A 19566-nucleotide genomic window follows, 5' to 3' on the forward strand; every position below is an offset into this window, starting at 1 on the left:
ATGAATTGTCAAAGAAAAGTAAGACATAAAATCGTCACAAAACATCATAGTATAGTATGGCATGAAAATGACAAAAAATGTCAAATTATATTATGGCATAAAACATCATAGTACTGTAAGGCATGAAAAGGTAAAAAAAAAAGTCATAGTATAGTGAGGCACAAAAACTTCCAATAACGTCATCGTATAGTATGGCACAAGATGTCATGGTATAGTAAGGCATAATGATGTCAACAAACGTCATATGGCATAAAAACGTAAAAAAAACCCATCATAGTATGGCATACAACGTTACAGTAAAATAAGGCATTAAATTGTCATAGTATGCTAAGGCAAAAAAACGTAAAAAAAAACATAGTACATCATGTCGTTATTTTATCGTAAGGAATAAAAATGTAATAGTATAATAAGGCATAAAAATATCAAAATAATTTAATAGTACAGCTAGGTTGAAAAATGTCAAAAAACATTATGATAAGGCATAGAAATGTCATAGTAGCATAAGGCATAAAACTGTCATAGCATACTAAGGGTGAAAGATGGCAAAACATGTCATAGTATGGAAAGGGTTAAAAATGTCACACAAAAAATCTCTTCATTAATAGCTTTAACTTGCAGTAACCAACATTTGGCCACTTGGTGACAGTAGAAACAACATGTAAACAACACTCACACCCTTGTATTATTTATTATCTGAGTTGGGTGAGAATACATTACAAGTAGCCCCTTGTCATGTGATATATTATTTATATAGACTGATATAATAATAATGATCTCCACATGTAGAAAAAGAAAATGGTATTAGGTTTACATAAAATAAAAAAGTCAACCTTACTGTCCTACATGGTAGAGTAGTCTCAAGGTGCTACATCCACATATACTCATTCATATATAGAGATAATATAATACAACATAACAATTAATGGTAATTGACTTGCATGATTTTCCACTAGCTGAAACCCACTGGATGAAAGCCGGAGGTTCAGAAAGGGATAAATATCTGAATCATTTCAAGCTGACATACTTCCTAAATGGATAACATGCTGACCATAATCATAATATATTTAACCCTGGCTTGAAATCAATTAACACTACTCAATATAAGCTGTTTAACCAGTTTTAGGAAAGCATAAACCAACCAATCAAGTACAGTTTGAACAGTTTGAGAGGGTCTCAAGTGACAACAGGAGGTTTTAGTAGTGTACTCCACTTCATCTTGTTTAAATTATTTAGCAGTGAAAGGGTATTTTTCACATGCAACACCCCTGCATGGACACAACAGTTATGTATCCACCCTCACATAGACTTCTCTCAAAATCCAAAGCACATGACCAGTGGGAGAAATTTAATATACTTTCACATACTTTGAAAAAAAACATGCATCATGGGAAATGTACTATGCAGTTTCAAAGCTGGGATCCACATTAAGGGAGGGGCCCTCTGGAAGACAAATATGGGGCCCCACTGACTATTGTGCACACATGAGGGAGTGACCAGACAAATCCTACATGTTACTACATTGTCCCATCTGACAGGCAAGCCAAAGGCCATTTAATTTTTAATCATTTTTGTGGAATGACTGTTTACACTTTCAGCCCTGGTAAAAAGTTACAGGTCGTGTGTGTGTGTGTATGCATGGCCTTGTTTTACTATATTTGTGAGGTCTGTATCCCACTACACACAATCTATAAAATTGCTTAAATCACTATGAAAATGAAGGTACAGCATGACATTATAAAAGTAATGAAAATACTAATGAACAAATGATGAAAATTGAATAACTCAAATTTAATATTTTGTTTCCATAGACACCTTAACAACAAATAATGGAAACTGAAATTGATATCCTGTCGGTTTCCTGCACATTGCTCTGCGCTGTCGTTGTCTATTACCAACATCTGCTGTAGGAAACAATCTGGAAAGCATTGTCTCTCTTTTCCAGTGATGCAACTGTCCACAGATGCGTCACACCCTGTAGTACACTGTAGTAAAAGTCCATACCATTGATAGCGATCCTATACTAATTTCAAAATGTGACTACAGTGGTGCAGACAAATTGCACAATAACACTACATTTGATCATTTCATTTATTAGGCCGACAAAAAGGTATAACATTCCCCCTCAAAATACTTATTCTACTGAAATGTTCATTTAAAATGTATACACTTGGAAATTGGCACGTACAGAACATTCTACAAATGATTTACATCAGCCGACATTGAAAAAAATCCAAACTATAGATAGAGTGAAGCACACAGAAGAAAGTGAAGTCTGATTGTGATATAATTGGGTTAGGATGCCCCCTGCTGTGGCCTTGGGGGCAAACTGGGGACAAACCTGGGACAAACTAAAGAAAGCCAAGAACGTTAAAATGAAAAGAAACAGATACAAAAAAAGAGACTGAAAGCAAACACTTTGAATAATTTTAGAAAATCTATCTATCTATCTATCTATCTATCTATCTATCTATCTATCTATCTATCTATCTATCTATCTATCTATCTATCTTCAGCCCAGTGGGAGTCTTTTCAACACTGTGTTTTGTCCCATACACATTATGTAAACTACAATCTGAACAGTTCTAATAAAGTGATTATAATCACTATTAATCCCATGCTAATTTTATCTGTTAAAATGTATTACAACATAGGGTATGAAAATGCTTGCTTCATAGCCTCATTAGCAGTTTTTACACTTTGCCACCTAACAGAGGAATGGTCTACAATCAAAGTAATAAATACTGTATATGGTAAATGCACCATACATAACTGCAATAATAGTTTGGGATGACACATTTCCAGTTACATTCTGAACACATTTTTGTTGTGCAGTGTTAGTAGTCTTGTGGTGGGGTAAGGGTACAAACTCAAATGGCACAAAGGCCCTGAAAACATGTTCTCTATCAGCTTCTTTCTATCAGTTATGGGGTTCTTCATGGACACAGTTTTCTGCTAGAGTTAGAACAATTTTGCTTCATTCACGAGGGATTTCTGTAGGCGTGTCCGTGTTTTTGCTTTTGTTGTTGTTTTTATTGCTGTTTTAAGTGATGTTGTGTATTTCTGTACACCAATTTTATTACTGGTAGGTTGAAGTGATATTTTCCCCCATTATAAACCTGATCTGGACCTGTAAGTGTAGCCTGTTCTCAAGTTTGAGTATTGGGTGTTATGCACCTTTTAGGCCACAAGAGTGCAGGGAACACTAACATGATATGCCGGTATAGAGTGGAAGTAAAACAATATGGATCATTATCTGCCCAAAATAGTGAGTTGTGAAAAGCATACAGCTTAAGCATACAGCTACAGGAAAACGTGATTCAATGAGTCACCTATCACACTGCATATGCAAGTTACACTTTGTCACAAAGTACTCTTTTTAACACTATTTAAGGTTGTATATGCTTCCATTTGTGTGGCTGGCAGTTAGTTCCATGTTATATAAAGTCTGCGAAGCAGAGAGGTTCTGTCATGTGGAATAGAAAAGATAAATTAATTCATTTTTAGCAAGCATATATTTATTGGCACATATATTCTCTGATATGCAGTGATATTAATAAGTAGAAATAATGCAGTGCTGGGGTCAAGTCAAGTTATATAGGCAGCATTTTATGTATATTTGATCCTTTTTCTCATTCAAGTTAAATATATATATAATGTATATATACAAGTTTTTTCTTATGTTTTTTTATTTATTTTTATAGTTATTTTTATTTAATTCCCAGTAAAGTTTACTGTTTCAGTGCAATGATGTCATTTTGGACAATAAAGTTTGTTAAACTAAAATATCCTGCTTTCATTACATATCTACAAGTGTTCTATGGGTCTATGAGGCTTGTTTGCATTTCTTGAAGTTTTTATTAGTTTTACTTTAGTGACCAACTGCATGACATTTGCATCCAGAATTTGCTGATATTTAGTCCAAATCCATTCTTCCTCTAACTGTGCCATGTTTCCTGTGCCACTGGCTGCCACACAGCCCCAAAGAAGAATATTTCCTCCCACATGCTTAATAGTTGGCAAAGAGAGAGTTACAAAGTGCTGACTTAGTTCTGAGACTTTACAAGTAAAAGAGTGTCCAAACATTTGCACATCACAATTGCTTTTTTTATCCCTTATATTTTTGTGAAGTTCATGAAATAAAAGGTAAGAGTGCAACATTTAAAGAAAGGCATATTTTTTTGTCTGCAGGGGTTGTATTTTCTTTTCACTTCAAAAGTCAATCTTTTTTCACACAAAGCGTATCTAATAATACAAAAGAAAAGTAAAACATTAGCCTATTTAGAAGTAGTACATCATATTATTAGGAAATGGTAGGGAAGTGAGAGCATGTAGTATGTGAAAACTATGCTGTTAAAAATTTGGTCAATCTCATATCAGTAGTGGTAGTAGTAGTCATCAGTACCGCCCATTAACGTCTGCATCAAGAATGTATACTCAGAATTCGTTTTTCCATACAATAGCTCATTACCCAAGACCTTTCTTTACTAAAGTTACCTCTTTTATGATCAAAAGGTCATCAGTGTAAGGACAGAGACAGTGATCCCATTCAAATATTACACATCATTGCTACATCCTCAGGTCTGAATAAAATATATACACTATGGTCTCACTAACACAGAGACTCTGTGGACATGAAGACAACTGTGGGATTGCCAATCAGTTCCCCTGCACTAAAACATTTACCGTAAATGAATCACTATAAATTTAAATATAAGACTATGATCTATGAATAATTATTTCTCATAGTGTCATTGATTGCACTGATGTAAGATTCCTGATTTGATATCATATTGTAGTTTGTGATAATTCTGGGTGAGCATGACAGTAGTGATGCTAAAAAGACTAACATTTAAAAACTGGACTAAATGTAGCTTAAAAGTGAGCTTATATAGGCTATGTATAATGTGAACTTGTTTTAACAGCATTTCTGTTAGTGTATTTAAATTGATTATATGTTGAAATACAGTTATTAAATGCTGTTGACCAAATTTTCATTCAGTTTAAAACTAGATGCTTTTTCAACTGCAAGTCACCAATATCATGGAGCTGTTACTGGGTCAGACTATTAGGTTACAAACATAGATCTATAACTTAATGTCTTATCTGCTTGATCAGAATTTCATCTTCTACTGCCAGCAGCACCCCACATGGCAAAATTGGTCTGGCCCAGTGACGAGCCACACAACTCACTGACACTTGGCCGAAAAACAGCAATGAATTGCAGTCCACAAGTGGTCCAGATCTGGTTCCCACAACACAGGCCACATATGGCCCAAGATAGAACCATATCTCAGCCAACTGCAAGGCCATAGCTTGCCCTATTCTGGCCACATTTTGGACCAGAAAATTTGAGCACTGGTTCCAGATGTCAGCCTAAAGTAAACCTTAAAAAAGCCACACACCTGCCATATCTGGCCCACATGAATAATTCCTCAACAACGACTGTATTATGAACAAAAATTTATTGATGTTCACATCAACCCTTTACACATCAAAACTGTGAAATGCATCTCTTCCAGCCCCGCCCTCACCCCACTTCTCATCTCTTTTCACCTCCTTCCTCCATCCCCCAAAACTTTTCTCTTCATCTCCTCCCCTGTCTGCACTGCATATGTAGTAATGTGTAGACAAATAATTTAAATGAGGAAATTCAGTCAGTAAACATTAGGCCTAAAAACTAATCACTTGTCAACCATTGGCAAAAAAACAAAGCTCTTGAACATCCATGCCATGTTTCAGTCCATGATGCAGTTGTAATGTGCACACAACTCTTGCATGTCCATGCCATGTTCCAGTCCATGAAGCAGTTTTACTGTGCACACAACTCTTGAACGTCCATGCCATGTTTCAGTCCATTAACCAGTCATACTCTCTTCACGCTCCTCTCTCCTCATCCATTTTTTGATTGAATCTGTTTCTTGGTCCGTGGCCCCAGACGTCAGACGATTTCGCCTCACAGTGGCTAAAACACACATGCACATGGTTTGAAATAAATTTTTTGTTTCACTGGCTAATGTGACTGCTGGATTTTAAAGAACAGTTCCATTAAAACTAAACCCACACCGCATTGACAGACATACTCTTGTGATTTCGACATGTAGACACTAATTTTGCAGATCAGTTCAATAATGAGCTTGGGTGGAGTGCTGCACTCACCTGGGTGGAGGTCAGGAGTGCTGAGGCCTCTTGGGTTATGAGTCTCAATCCAGAAGTGATACAACAACAATGAAGATTATTAGATTATTTAAATGATCAATATATTCTAATACCTCACAATGAAAATGAAATGCCAATGACAAGTTGCTATTTTTAGGCTAAGCAGTTTTTCATGTTTTTGACATCTGAGTTTTTGGAGCAGCTTTATAATTCTGGTAAATCGAGTTCCAAGCTGTGTTTGTTACTCAGAATCAGTAATAAAATCTCAATAACAATTTATATCTTATTAGGGTAAGGACAAAAAATCCTGAGACAATTAAGTGATATGCTCTAACATAAAAACTACATGGTAAGAACACATATCTTTTAGGACAAAAGAACAAGCATATATTGCCTTGATTTAAAATATTTCATCTTACTTTTTCCAGTGTTTGTTTGATGGTTGCATGCGCGAAATGCCTGTCGTTACTTTTCAAAATTATCTTGAAATTAATAACGTTTTTTATCTTCTAAATATCATTGAAAAACAGCTTAGCCCAAAATAGCATCCTTTCACTAACCCCATTTTGATACAGCGATTAGCTAGGTAAATTATACTTTGTTGGCACAAATTATAAAATGAAGGCCAGGCTAAGTCAAGCTTACTGCCAATATTCTGTTTAAAAACAACCATTTTCTTATTAAAATGAATGTTTCTGACTTACCACTTCTTTTTTGCTTATATCCCCTGTGCATATACCAGTCCAGTCAGCCATCGTGCACTGCGTTGGCAGCCTCGACCAATGGATAATGGTTCCGGTGACGTGGCATTCAACTGTACATGAAGCCTGTATTGAGTGGACATTGACACATTTTTAAAAAGCGGATACGTTGGTAGGCTGCGATAAGAGATTTCACTGTCACACCATGAAATTAAATATGGCAGCCATATTCGTCTGTGCAAATACACGCTGACATTGCCGTTCAGTGAATTTCAATGCGCAAATAAATTGACACTATATACATTTTCTGTTCACATTCGGTACAAAATGTGAATGACAGTCGACCCAGTGTTAGATTCCAGATGAGTGTATATAATTTGTGTAATATGTCACGTTTCGACCAGAACGCTTATTCAAGCCAAAGATCCTCTCTACGGTGTCTGTTAAAGCAAAGGCTAAACAGGATACAGTGAGAGAAGGAAGTGACCTTTGACCTCTCGTAGTAAACGTGATTTTGATTGACAGTCTGACGTGTGCTGGAACGTTAACGCTTACCTTTTCGTTGGCCAGGTTGCAGGCATTATCATTGTTAAACAGACAATTAAAATAATTATTCCAACCAGTAAGGTGGGGAAAAAAAAAGAAAAATTGGGAGGAAAAAAAATTAAAATTATTGAAATGAAAATTGAAAAGCTATTCACAATTTTCAAAGACTTATCCTGCTGAGTTGAGGACATTTCCAGGGATAGATGAGTCGAGCTGAGAGAGTGAACGAAGAAGAAAAGAGGAGAAAATGACAACAGAGGGATCAGGAGTAGATCAAATAAAATACTGTTCGATAATATTACAGTACAATTCCATGTTGTTTATTCTATGATGCTATTCCTTAAAAAAAATGTGATATCATGGCCTTGTTGTGGATCCATGACTGCTCAATTAGAACAGTAAACAACAGTAAATAACAGTAAGTGGTGCATGTAGCTGCTGTGAATGGGGGAGCATGTCCCCTCAAAGTTCAAAGTATCATTATTGTCCTTTACAGATCATAAGGGACACCTTACATAATCACACATACAAGGACACACACAGCACCAACACTTATGGACATCAAGAGACAGTATGGCATGATGGTCAGAGTAAGAGTTCTTTCTGTTCACTGTTGCAAGAGTTCACCTTGAATATAGCATTAAATTGGGGCTAAGACATAAGACCTGAATGTTTACAATGTCTGGCCCACCCCTGCTCTACTCTTTATTTACCCATTGCCATGGTGAATCGCATTATCTGAGCTCCATTGATGACGATTTATTTTTTCACTCACTACGTACGTACTTAGAGTTGATTGAACTGACTCAGATCAGCTGTTCTGAAAACGAAACCTCGAAGTTTTTCATCTCAGGTTTCATCAACTAAGAATTTAGGCTCCGTATCCTCATAGTTTATTAGATTTGCTTTGTAGAACAGACTCCCGCTCTACGCCTGTTTGTAAACATGCGTCAAAAGCACGTGATCTTGTCGACGCATTTCGGAGCAACGTCCAATCAGGAAACGGGGGTGTGTGCGAGTGGGCGTGGCCAGAGTGTGTTGTTGCTGTTAAAATGTCGATGGACTGTGTATTTTTCATCAGGGCTGGGGACCACTCTGGATTTAATAATAACCAGAGGGTTGATGGGAGATTATGGCAGAGGTGACGGAGTTGTGATAGTAAATGGACCGGAGGTGTTGCGAAAGCGGCGGTGTCGGTAAGTCCCCCCACCCACCCAACCCGTCCAAAAAAACTATTTATTTACATCCACTTTCTGCTTCGGTAAGTCATATACCATCATATATATGGATTTAGGCTACAGTGCGTCTGTGGTGGAAGGTAGGCTGTTTTAGTAACGTCCCTCATTTGTTATTTTTCTGTGTAATATTTCCATAATTTTATCACTTCCATGCTTTATTTGCTTAATGTTTCATTTCTTTACGACTGCTAAACGGTATTTTCTCATTTAAGGCCAATGAAGAATTACGCATGACCGTGATTTTATAATTACGGTGTAGTGCGCAGTTTCCAACGTTGCTTCCAACGTTACCCGGAAATAAGCGAGGTATTTGCTCTCAGCTGTTTCCTTATAAAACATGTCTGTGCGGATTTGTGGCTCATTTTTCGTCGGAGCCAGTGACAGGGCAGAGGAGCAGGATGGGATGGAGAGGTGTGTTGGATGCTTGCTGCGGGAGGATGTTGCGCACTTCATTTTTACCTCAGGAGTGAGGGGTCTGGTCATCCATGCGGTACTGCGTAATGATTTAATGTATGAGGTAGATGTTTTTTCTGTTCAATGTCAATTGTGTTTGTTGTTAGGGTTATGATTGAAGACTTAAATATATTTGATTCAGCTCGGGATATCCCTGATATCACAGTTTCAGCTCGTGATAACAAAATTATAAGCGGCAGAATAACTTTGATTAAGTTACAAAGGAGGGGGAAGTACTTCAAAGTAGTGCACTGTTAAAAAATATTATTCTTAAGGAAAACTATATGTTTCTGCTACTTTTTAAGGAAATGTATTTTACAGGATACTGACTTTGAATTTTGTCACATGTGAGTGTCTGTGAAGATTCTCAGTGTGTCATGTCCCATTCCAGCTGTACAGACTATTTAAACAAAAACATGTGTAAAGAAATTTAGAATTAGTTACTTAATTCAGAAATCTTTTGTTATGTAAAGGCCTAAAGTTAAAATTATGTAAGATTGTTTTTTCCCACTGTCAGTTTGCAGAAATATATTACTTTCAATGAGTTTATCTTTTTTAAACATATTATTGATTCTTATTAGAAGCTAATTTTTACTGTTTGTAAACCTAAAGTGCGTGTGCCTACTGTGCCAGCGCCTTGACTCAGCTCCATCCATCCAGAGGTTTCTATGTCATACGCACTTTTTATTCCTGATGTAAACAAACCCTCCAAAAGCAATACTCTTCTTTAACACAGGATGGCGTATTTGTGCAGGCTTATTGCACAGCTTGTACTGAACATGAAGTAACAGAAACAGTGTTCTTGGAATGAATCAGATATTTTATTGGGATTTATTGATGCAACACTACTGAGTGAGGGTACAACAGCAGCTTGCACATCTTAATGAGAGCCAGAAAAGGTTTTTATTTCATTCTTAACTATTTTGTTGACAGAAGGACTGGCACATCCATCTGTTGTGCTTTAGAAAAAAAAAAAAAATCATCTCTATAAACACCAAAACCGCAAACCGACTGCAATTGATCTGATGACTGACAAGCACAGTAGGAGAAAATGCTGCCAATGTTGTGATAGAATGTGTCCTAAGCAAATTAATATATTAGAGAATCTAACAAAACAACAAAGTGAAGCTTAGAAATGTAAATTGGTTGATATTTATCTTTTCACAGAAGGAAATTATGTATTGCCTTCAACATTCTGTGGCAGGTAAGAGCCAGTACACTTCATAGCAAACAACACATAGAAACAAATGCCACAACAGTTCAGCATCCCGTTGTTTATATCAATTATTGTCAAAAAGTTGCTTAATAACAGTTGGCCAGCTGCATATTGGCAGTATTTAATTGCAGGGTGTGGCCGGAGGTCAGCAGTCATATACATACATACATACATACATACATACATACATACTTGCATAAAACCAAAATGATAGTTTGCTGTTGCTCAACATCAAAGTGTCACATTATGTCTGTACAAAGGTCATTGTCTGATTTGTCCAGCACCGATGCCAGAAACTGAAGAGCTGAGGGAAAATATTTCAGTTCACTGTGTAAGCATGTTTGACATGTCATGAAATAATTCCTGGGATGTTTTAGGATTCGGTGAGGGTAAAACTCTGCAAGACTTCTTTTTTTTTCTTTATACAGTACATGATGATGGAGCACAAGCTGACAATGCCAGAGAGAACCTGTTTGCATTCTTCGGAGTGGGAACTGCAAAGCAGGTAATAACAGAAAATGATCACACTGTTTACTTTCAATAAAAACAATGCAAAAAACGTAGTACCTTTTTTTTTTTTTTTTACTGTATGTGTATAAATGTATGTGTGGGTGCACTTAGGATCTATGCCCATTGTTCCCAGTACAGCCAAGAACAATATCAATGGAGCTGACTGGGCACCTCTCCAAGGGAGAGATTAAGGTTTAGGAAGTGGAACAGGCATGGCTGATAGATGACATGGCTAAAATTAACACAGTCGCCACTGGATGAGGAGCATAAATAGCAGGCAGGAAGGCCCAGTGCTTGGATGTGTCTTTAAAGCTGTAGCATGTCTCTGTCAGCATTAAACACAAACCACTGTCAAACTATAACTTCCTGTTCTTCTTAGAGGCTACAGGCTGTAGGATGTTGCGTAAAGCAGGAATTCCCGAAATATCGTTAATGCTGTACCTGTAATGATCAGGTATGAATATAGTATAACAGGTACAAGCATATGACAGCATTCAGCATTAAATGCGTCAGTTATTTCATTATATTGTGTAAGTAATACAATTTTAAATGTAAAGTGTTAGTGTTATTGTTGTTATCTTGCATAGGATTCACATAGACTGAAGAGAAGATAGACCTCAATCCTCAGATCAATATCCTCAGCATCTACCAGTCTGCTCAGAGCAAACATGCTTTGATCCCTGAGATCCCTTACCTTTCCCCTTACAGCTCGAGGGTGAAAGCTGATGCTATTACCAATGCTCTCCTTTCTCAGTCCTGTAAGGTAAAGCTGTGGGCTCCATATCCTCTGGCTCCAGTGGGGAATTAGAACATCACGAGCTACAAGTGCTCCAGGGAAGAAAATTTACAGCCACATGAAATGCTGGATGAAAATCTAGACGTGTAACATGAGGGTAATGGAAAAATTTAAGGCCTCAAAATAAAGGGATGGTTTGTGCAGGTAGCCTTTGAATTATCCTATGTAAAACTACAAGGTTTGACCAGTCAGTGAGACCGCACTGCAGCATAGAAAATATTCTCAAAATTTCGCTGACTGCAGTTCAGCACTTGAATTCAAGCCAACAGTTATGATGTTAGGAATAAACATTGTCCCCTGTGGAAGTATTTCCCCAGGTTTTTGTAAATTATGAATCATTCATGAAGGCACTTGTTGAATGCGCACATTATTATATATCTCTGTGATAAATAAATGTGGTGGTGAGCTGACACAGACAGAAGCTTTGTTTACCTTTTGTTAACCGAGACAAAGCTTTCATTTCAGCTTAGCATATAAAGGGGACTTTATGCTTCAGAAATGCAGACAGACCTAATGGGCACAGCCTTGTTCAGAACAGACGAGCTCATAAAAGAGACAGTACCAAGATTGTTCCTCTTATTGCCCTGCTGGACATTGTTTACACAATTGCAGTGGTAACTACGCTAACACAAATTGGCTTATTGACATATTTCAGACCTTTAAGACATTATTTTTCATTGGACTGACCTTTCCTCAAACTAATTATGGACATTGATCCTGAGAAATGACTCATAGTATCTTAATTTTAACTTTGTACATAATAAAAACCCAGTATAATTAGATCCCTTTGTTTTGTATATAAATAATAATAATAATCATATATAGTAGCGTCATCCTATCCATTTGTCTTGACTTATTTCTGTGATATAAGACAAATGAAATATTTTCAATGCTCTTTTTTTTTTTTTAAAAGCATTGTTGATCTTTATGGCATTATTTTTTTGATGTTGCACTCTCAAATGTGTTTTTCTCATTTTATCTTCCCACAGCTCTGTTGCCCAATTTACATAAGAAATGAAGAGTCATCTGATCAAGGTACGTGAACAATCAAATGAAACAGCAAAGGCCCAAATTCTTAAAATAAACTCTGCTAATGTTTGACTGAACTGAAACAGACTATTTATAAAGCAGGAACACAGTCCTTTTAAAGATACAGCTACATTCTTGTTTTACATGTAATACAATACACTTGTATTTATTATATATCAGTTAACAGTCATGTTTTTTAATCTTGTCATTTTACATGAGCCATGATTTGTTTTAGTAGATCACAGTATTTTGAATAGATATAGAGGATAAAACGGTTCTTTGTTTCCTCTGGATGAGGTCTGTGGTAGGAAACACCTAGAACTAAGAAGAAGTAAATGTGGTAGGCCTATTCATGGTAAAGTGTCAGAGTTTTGACAGTCACCTCGCATTTGCGTTTTTTCAATGCTAGCTCTGTTCTGGAAGTGAAAAGTAGTAATACTGAATGAGGAGCAGAAAGGATTCTATCTTAGAAATCACTGTATCAACCAACATGTTGGTATCACAACAGCCTAAACGCGAGCATCATGTAAATATTCCCTTTTGGTGCAGATTCAGAGATAAGTGGAATCCCTCATTAGACGGTATTTTATAAGCCAGGAGACCATCTGAGTGCTTATGCAACTGATACATAAGCTGGTGATGTGCCTTTAAAACCAGTGGGTTGTCAGGTGATCGAGGAGGCTCAGTCAGCTCAGCCTCACAGACAGAGGAGCCAGAGTGTGTCTCTAGCTGAGAGCAGAGAGCAGAGCGCCAGAGAGGAGGGCAGCGCAGAGGGAGAGAGACCCAATTATAAGGGAACATAGGGGAAATGGGGACAGAGCAACGTCACAGAGTGGGGGACAGGGGAGCCATGGTGGTAGGGTCCCTTTAACTGCAGTCTGCTCGTGCTGACTGGCCTTGTGTGGCAGCTAGCAAGTGTGTTTCTGGCTCAGCTTGATCAAGAAGCTGCGTTGTGTAGCCACAACAGTGGTATAAAAGCACAGAGAATTAAGTGCTGCGTCACACTCAGGAAGAGGAATAGCGTGATCATGTGCGCCTGTGCGTAGCTTTGCGTGCATGCGCACGTACATATGCATTTGTGTAGGGTCTGCTCTGTTTGTGTGTATATGTGTTAGTTCGAAGTAGCAGTCTAATCGCAGATCTGCTGTTGCAACCAGATGAAAATAAAGAGTGCGTGTGTTTGAGAGGCAAGTAGAGAGGGAGAGAGGGAGATACAGAGAGGGAGGGAGAGCAAGTCAGAGAGAGAGAGAGAGAGAGAGAGATTTTGGATTAGTTGCTACGTCACTTTTTCATGTTGGGAGAAACAGAAGCTGAGATAACAGAAGCCCAGAGTCATCGAGTTTTCCACCTGAAGTGGACACAATGGTTTCGGACAACCTCGGCTTTCTCCTCCTCTTCCTCTTCCTCCTTGGTAGTTGGTCTGCTCTGCCTGTCGCTACTATATATATGTGTGTGTGTGTGTGTGTGTCTGTGTGTCTGTGTGTCTGTGTGTCTGTGTGTGCCGTGTAGTTCCTGTGAGCTGGTATCGGGAGTTTCAACATGGATGCTGAAGATGTGACACAGTTCCTCTAGCTCTTGTTATGATAGTATGGTAAGGTGTATGTTGGGTGGGCAGAGGTGCTACAAAGGGGTTAACAAAAGAATATTCTGGAGGTTTCTTAATACCACAGCGAAGCTCAGTCAGGAATGTTTTGCAGAGAATTATCGAGGTATTCGAACATCGCTTTTTTTTTTTTTGCCACCATCACCACAGGGAAAACGGATGATTACATTGGTGTAAATAGGTGAATACAATCATGCATGGTGCCGTATGACCTATTATGAAACAGTATTATATGTTTAATACACCATTATATGGGAGTGTGTGCCGACGCAGCCAGGTGGGCAGTACGGCAGCCATCAAATGAAATTACAGGATAAGTTGGTGGTTGAATTCAGCGGAAAAACTGTTATTTTTCATCTCCCTACATATGTATATATATGTATCTGTGCTCGAACTGTTGACTGCTGGCCTACTTGTTGTGGTTAACTCTTGATGGAGTTGATGGAAAAAGTGAGCATGGGGTGGGAGAGGCAGGCATGTATGAAGGCAGAGACCGGTTAGGATCCAGCTGTTTGTTGCAATCAGACAACAGATCAGCTTGGTGTCTGTGGCTAGTGGCACTTTTTGTCATGTGATTTGTTTTCACCCTCCAGGGCCACTGGGATTTGGCAAAAGCCTTCCCAAGACACATTTGTTTCTGCGTAGTTAGGAGAGACAGAGATGGTGACGCAGTCATTTCTGGGCTGGACCTCTCTTCAACGAGTACACAGCTTGTATATCTCCGTCTTCCTCTCTTCTGTTTATCTGTGTATTTATCTGCTGGAGAAAGGGAGCAAAGGATGGGGCTAAATGTCACCACTCAGGATCAGAGACGGAGAGAAAGAGAAAAGGAGAGAAGAGAAAGAAACCGAGAAATGGGAAAAGAGGGGGAGAAAGAGAGAGAAGTTGTTTACCTTGCTCTCTTAGTGACTCTGCTTTGGCCTCTCTCCAGTTCACATGCACTGGACTTCCTAAAGCTGCAGCATCACAGGCCATCGTGCCAAAGCTGGATTCTCATTGGATGGGAGGAGCTCCTCTGGGCCCACAAGCTGCACAGCAGCACTTTATTGGCCTAGTAGCAAGCAGCTGGAGTTCAACATCTGATTGGTGAAGAAGCGTTGTTTTCTTATACAGAGGTTTTGCATTAGTGAGCATCATGTATGTTTATATGGGTGGGCCTGTTGACGTATTTTTAATTGTTAAAAAGGTAACAGAGGATTTTACAAAAGTGGTAACAAGCGTTTCCTTTTCGGTTTAGAGAGCTGGTAAGTGATGAGTCAGAAAGTTTTCAGCGTTATTTTATTGGGAACATTGCTGCCTGTGTTTCTGAGTGTATATCTTTACAAGCGGACAATAGCATTTGTGAGGTTTTTATCATACATTCATCATCTAGCTAATGCTGACATTTCTGTCTGCACCTGCCTGTTATGATGCAATGGGAAAACCTAAGGCCTTAGTAACGCATTGTTTTACAGTTACCGTAATTTCCAATATTTTCCCTGGAGGTTTCCTGGAAAGAGCTATGAAATGTGTACTAATGACTACTAATTATTTCAGTTTAGTTTGTTGGATTAAGTTTATAAGAGGTGTTTTTGTTTCCAGAAAAAAAATTCTTTGAAAGAAATGTTAAGATCTTATTGACTGGATCAGTTTAAAGCAGAGTAAATGTTTGTTAATTTGATCTCCATATGCTTGGCTGCGGACAAATTTCACATTTTTGCATGTGACCTGCTGTGCACAGTCTCTAGGCTGCACCAGCAATTAATCAACTTAATGAAATGCAAGTGTACCAACAGAACACAGTCTCCATCTTTCCAAGAGTTCATTCCAAATTACTATCAGGATCCTTCCTGTAAATTTTACTGCAACATATCAGTTCCTTTGTAAGAAATTATAGGAAACTCTGGGACCCGTAAAACAAAGTGTTACCAAGGCCTTCCTGTTCACTCTGGACTGTCAGCAAGAGAGAGAGCTGCTCAGCATCTTCTGCCTGGCACTCCTCGATACCTTTTTTGTGTTCGTGTTGAGGGTGGCAACCACACGAAGGATTTTCCCTGGAGGAGAAATCGGGTCTTCTCATTCTCCTGGCTGGTAGTCCAGTTTCCAAAAGATGCCACATTTCTGAGATGATGCAAGAGCGTGTGGCTGCCCCGTGGTCTGCATTGCAGCTCCTGCTTCTACAGTCAGCGTCTCTCTCTCCCTTTCCATCTCGCACTCTCTCTTCTAAATGTGCTGATGGTATAACAAACTCTATACTAAGGCTGCGTATTTATTTTTCCTTTTTTTAAGAAGATTACAAAGAAGGTTCTTAGCCTCAGCACGAAAGATGATACCATCCCAGTCACCTCACCACTATGGGAGGTCATTCCTTGTTAAGACTATAGTTAATCTACCAGTCTGTGTAGGCTACACGTCAACACAAGGCATAAAGGTGACGCACAGTCAGACACAGAAGTACACTATTCCACCTTCCCTCCAGACAGTTGATTCATTATGGGGTTTTTTTTTTTAGCAACAAGCTGTATTTTAACTCTGGTAGCTGACAGTTGTACATTTCAACAAATCTACAAAATAATACAAAGTGCTTACCATGCATATTTTATTGCAGTTTACTCACTCAGCGATTTACTGTTGGTATTAAATTCCTAATTCTCTGTTTACTGTGAAGATACTGTATTACCCTTATGGGTTTCCCCGGGGTGCTTCACAGTTTCATCCTGATGTCGCTGACCACTCTCTGAAGGCCTCCTGTCCCTTTAAATATTTTATAAGCATTGCACAACAGGTCCAGTGGCACACAAGCAACAAACAGCCCGAAAAAGAAAATTGACGGGGTTGGGATGAGCCAGCCAGGCGAAGGAACTAGACACCTTCGAATCAGAGCCGTCACTGTGGCTACCATACAAACACATGCACACAGACATTGCATTACACACCCTCATACGCAGACAGCCCCAACAATAACACAAAATATGGACTTGTAAAAGCTATTTTGTCCTTCCTGTTATTTTGAAAAGTAAATCGCATCTGATGTTTTGCGGCAGGGGCTAGGTTTCCCTGATTCTGCTTTAATCAGTTTAAATACAAGTAGTATATGTGGGAGTTGTCATTGTAAACATTAAGAAATGAAGGCAGACTGTGTGTAGGTATGTGTTCTGGAGGGACAGGGGGTTTTTGAAGCAAGACAATGAACTGTCAGTGGTTGTTTTACTTGCAAAGGGTAAAAACAGCAGGAGAAAAAAAAGGTTATAAGAAATGACTGGGTAGTTTTGTACTTTGTTGAGGTACTTGGCAACAAGTCAGTGAACTGGTCACTACCTGTCCTTGCCCCACCCTGTCAGTGTATTGTTGCTGCGTGTCTGCGTCATGGCTCTCATTGCCAGCGATTGACTGCCACTTCCTTGCTTTTCCCTTGTAGTGGCTGGAGAGTAACGCTCTATCACCCTCACTATTCTACCAAGCAACAGAGAGGAGAGGACGCATCGAAGGTCCGTCTGTATATAGCTGCAGGTGAGCCTGTATGTTTAAGACATACAGTGACAGCGTTTTTTCGTGTCTGTTCTTGTTTGGCCCCTCACACATCCGTGAAGCTTGGATTGAGTATCAGATCAGTCGTGTAGGCGTGTTCGAGAGAGAGAGGTTGAGACAGAGAGAGAAAGAGATAGAGAGAGAGCGAGAGAGATAGAGAGAGAGAGAGGGGTGTGTGTTCTGGTGCTTTCTCAGTGGTTTTCCATTTCATCTCCGTCTCTCGCTCTCCCTTCACCTGCCTCCCTCCTCTCTGCTTTCCGTCCTGAACCGGAGCAGTGAATCAAACTTCTTTATGGGCACGAGCCTGAGAGTCTAAACCATCCCAGACTGCGTTACATTCGTGATCTCCCAGTCTCAAAGATGCTGCCAGGCTTCCCTGGACCCTCATTTCAGTCTTGTCAAAAAAGAAGGGGGACACGGACAACATCACTGAAAGCATACTGTGCCTTTGACTAATTCAGTAATCAGCGTAATGGAGACCAATGAGGCATTGTTAAAAAAAAAAAAAATAATAATTGTTCTATTTGCAAATGTTAAGGCCTCCTGATGAACTGGGATTTAAGACCACAATGCATCTAATAGATTCCCTCCTCTGTCCCTCTCACAGATATTATTGAAGTCAACTTTTCCAACTGAAAGAAGGAACCAGTGTAACAGTCTGTTGTGATTAAATGTCATGCATATTTGTGTCATGTTATTGTGGGTGTTTGATTAATGAATAATTCACATCTGTGAACAGAGCATGCAGTGGAAGTATTCCTTCAGATACATATTTCTCTTTGTGGATGCCTCTGAGTACCATTCCTAAACTTTTACTGTTTCAGGTGATCAGAGGTAAAGTGTAGTAACCAGTTTAATGTTGACCAGCACAGAAAATGCTGCATGTGCCCTCACTACGAGCATCCCGAATTGTTTAAATGCCTGCTCCCATCTTCCATGACACATTTTGCCTCCTTGAAAGTATTAATTCCAAACATCAAAACATTTGTATGTGTTGCAGACTCCTAAATCGGGGCTGTCCCTCAGGTTTATAGCCATATCAGTAACTGCTTCACATCCACAGTATCTTTTCTGGGCTCTTTGTTAATTACAGTAGGCTACATGAAGATATCAAGCTCCATGTGTATCTGCTGCTGCATCTCAGCCACTCTTTGGTTCTCTCAAATCCTTTTGTTTCAGTTGCTCTAACTGAAATGTTTCCTGAATCCACCACAGGGATTCCTGCTCATACCACATCCACTATAATGGAGATTCAGATTATTAGATAATTTTACTAATTACTGTTCACTATTTTGTACTAATAACTTAATTTTCCAGTATTCTACTAATAATTTTGTTTTCCACTATTTTCTAACAATAACTTTATTTTCCATTATTTTCTAATAACTTTAATTTCCCAGTCTTCTAATAATTTAATTTTCCAGTTTTCTACTCACTTAATTTCACAGTTTTTTCTATTTATAACTTAATTTTCCACTGTTTTCTACTAATTATAACTTTGTTTTCGACTGTTTTCTAGACTCAAGGCTGTGTCATGCCACATAAGGAACTCTTTGAAGGAACTCTCTTGTCAGGAGTGCCCCCCTTGGAAGCTGGTTTCAGATGGTGGCTTAGAGTATTGTCACCTATCTAGCACCATTTGAAATCAGTGTTCTTGGGGTGGGAAGTGTGTTCCGCTGACCAGCAACAGGCAGCCGTGAAGTGGTAAGACGTAGAGAATTGAAACAACTTCACCTGGGAAGTGCCACTCAGCGGGCTACAAAACCACCAGTCTACAGTGATGTTTTGACAGCTCAAGCTCTATGTCCTCT

At 38.8% G+C, this 19566-nt stretch overlaps 1 long non-coding RNA gene across 1 annotated transcript; it reads right to left on the bottom strand.

Moving 5' to 3' along the window:
- Positions 1–5447: 5447 nt before the first annotated feature.
- Positions 5448–7314, bottom strand: LOC147818601 (uncharacterized). The gene is made up of 3 exons (XR_015437817.1): positions 6861–7314; positions 6157–6199; positions 5448–5962 (listed from the first exon to the last, which is right to left on the bottom strand). It is a non-coding gene; the product is annotated as an uncharacterized LOC147818601 (long non-coding RNA).
- Between the last annotated feature and the right edge of the window lie 12252 nt (positions 7315–19566).

The sequence above is a fragment of the Seriola lalandi genome, unplaced genomic scaffold (assembly GCF_002814215.2).
Source record: "Seriola lalandi dorsalis isolate HSWRI2012SDOR001 ecotype SW California unplaced genomic scaffold, Sedor1 jcf7180002054554, whole genome shotgun sequence".
Classification (NCBI taxonomy): Eukaryota; Metazoa; Chordata; class Actinopteri; order Carangiformes; family Carangidae; genus Seriola; species Seriola lalandi.